Below are 2,703 nucleotides of genomic sequence, written 5' to 3' on the forward strand. Positions count from 1 at the left end.
AATTTGATTTCCTGAATGGAAAGTGAAAATTTGAACCAATTATTAGAACTTATGCATTTTCTTTGTGAAGCCTCTAATAGCACTGATAAAATAGCCTTTGAACTGTTTGCAATTTTTCTTCTGTCTCAAGTGCCAATACATTAAGTGCAGGCACTACGTGTTTGCACATGCATAATAAAAACTTGGAAGAAAAAAGTTTTAGAAATTTAGCAAAGAAACAGTCATCTGATATCAATGAAAAATCATGCTTTGCAGAAGAATCTGTAAGTCCACCTGCTACAGATTCACATGTGAATTCATCTATAAGAAAGTCTTCTTAAAATAGCTAGCTGGGTGTGGTGGTCCTGCAGTCCCAGCTACTCGGGAGGCTGGGGCTGGAGAATGGCTTGAGCCCAGGAGGCGGAGGTTGCAGTGAGCCGAGTCTGCCCCACTGCAATGGCGACAGAACTAGACTGTCTCAACAACAACAACAACAACAACAACAACAACAAAAAATTGTGCCAAAAGTCACAGAACATGCCTGAACAGGGACTTGAACCCTGGACCCTCAGATTAAAAGTCTGATGCTCTGCCAACTGAGCTATCCAGGCTACCTCCTTGCTGGTTTATTTTAATGCAATAATAAATAACACCACTTTGCTAAAACTAATAAAGGAATCATCTGGGACAAATCCAAAGTGGATAGGATGAAGAGATAATAGGTATATGCCAGGACCCCCCGGGGTAAACTGGGACCTGTTGGTACCCTATGTATTAAGAGTCTTGGGTTTTGTTTTCACTCAAGCAAATGTCCAAACTTTCTTATCCTTTTCTCTTCAAAGTGTTTTCCTATGTGCCCATCCTTCTAGCTCTTGCATAAACAGGTAAGTGAGGTGCAAATATCTGATAGGGTGTGGTCCAGGATGACTGCAAATCCCATCATGATTAAGGTCACAGACCACTCCCCAGATAAAACCCAGACTCAGGCCGGGTGCAGTGGCTCATACCTGTAATCCCAGCACTTTGGGAGGCCAAGGCGGGAGGATCACGAGGTCAGGAGTTTGAGACCAGCCTGACCAGCATGGTGAAACCCTGTCTCTACTAAAATTACAACAAATTAGCCGGGCATGGTGGTGCATACCTGTAATCCCAGCTACTCGGGAGGCTAAAGCGGGGGAATTGCTTGAACCTGGGAGGCGGAGGTTGCAGTGAGCTGAGATCATGCCACTGCACTCCAGCCTGGGCAAGAGAGCAAGACTCCATCTCAAGAATGAATGAATGAATGAATGAATAAATAAATAAATAAATAAATAAATAAATAAATAAAAAACAAACAAAACCAGACTCGCCCCTCCCTTGTTGTAAAAGACTGTGCTAGAGCCTGCAGAGTGGTTCTGCCCTATCCACCCACCCTTCCTTACCAATGACATGAGCTCGAAGATGGAAACCACCTGTTCAAGAGAGTCGTTCAGAAAAACAAGAGTTGCTAATCACTGGGGAGGCTGCCATATTTATTCATTACCAACCTCCAGACCCAGCAGCCAATTGCAATTCTTGAACTAAACAATTACATGTTGCTGAAGTTCTTGCTTCCCATTCCAGGCTCTTCTGCCTTCACTCTGTCCTTGCACCCCAAAACCCCCCCATACAAGTCACAAAACTCATTCCACTCATCCTTCATCCATGCTGTTACCTTGGCTAGAGATACCTTTCTCAGCCTTGACATCCAGCTACTTCTGCCCTTCTGCCAGAAACAAACGTAGTCATCACCTCCTCCTGGAAGCCTCTCTGGGCTGCACTCCTGAGACATCCCAGGCATGCTCCTGCACCCTGTTATATGATCACCTGTTAATACACCTGCCTCCTTCAACCTGTGCTCAGCCTGAGGGAGGGCACCGTGTGTTCTTCCTTCCTCATTCTGTCATCCTGTGCCACCATGCCTGCTATATAGCGACATAGCAGGCATACGTAATGGGAAATGATTGAATGAATGTTGAAACTCACCAAATAGGGGAGGGTCCTGGAAAGGCTCTGGGAGGAGGATACCTGATTGGCCTCTAAAGGTAGGGGTCGCAATGCGGCAGTTACACATTCTCCATCAATAGGATCAGGTCCATTATCCTATTAAACCTCCTTGGGGACCTTGAGGGTGAGAGGACTTGCCTATTAGTAACCCCCGTTTATGGCTGGGCAAATGGAGGCCTGGGGAGGTTAAAAGCCCTGGGTCAACCCAGGAGTTGGTGGTGAACCTGCTGTGATTGGCAGTCATGGGGACCCGATGTGGGTTTTGTTCTCTGAACCTCACTACTTTCAAGGACTCCTCAGTTCATTCTCTCAATCTCTTTCTTTTTTTTTTCTTTTTTCCTCCAGTAATATCCAAAAGGTCCCATCTCCAGATTAAATCATCCTGGCTTCAAATATCTAAAGCAGCTATTTTTTTTTTTTTTCCTTCAGCATTTGAAATGTTTTTAAGGGTTTATTTCAAACACCTTTTTCTTTGAACTGATTGTTCAGAACTTTCATTCCACTTTGTCAGTGTGTTTGGTAGTCGGCTCTGATTTCTAAAAGGTTTTTATTTCTTCTCTATTAGCGGCCACCACCTGCTTACTGTTTGGATGGGTTTTGCTTTATTTTCTTTGCTTTCATCTATTGAAATGGATAAGAGGAACCTTAGGTAATGAACCTTGTTTCCAGTTTTCCACCTCACCTCCCCTATTTTTAACT

At 44.2% G+C, this 2,703-nt stretch overlaps 1 non-coding gene across 1 annotated transcript; it reads right to left on the reverse strand.

The window, feature by feature from the left end:
- Nucleotides 1-517: 517 nt before the first annotated feature.
- TRNAK-UUU lies at nucleotides 518-590 on the reverse strand. Its single transcript has one exon. It is a non-coding gene; the product is annotated as a tRNA-Lys (tRNA).
- Between the last annotated feature and the right edge of the window lie 2,113 nt (nucleotides 591-2,703).

Source organism: Rhinopithecus roxellana, chromosome 20 (genome assembly GCF_007565055.1).
Source record: "Rhinopithecus roxellana isolate Shanxi Qingling chromosome 20, ASM756505v1, whole genome shotgun sequence".
Classification (NCBI taxonomy): Eukaryota; Metazoa; Chordata; class Mammalia; order Primates; family Cercopithecidae; genus Rhinopithecus; species Rhinopithecus roxellana.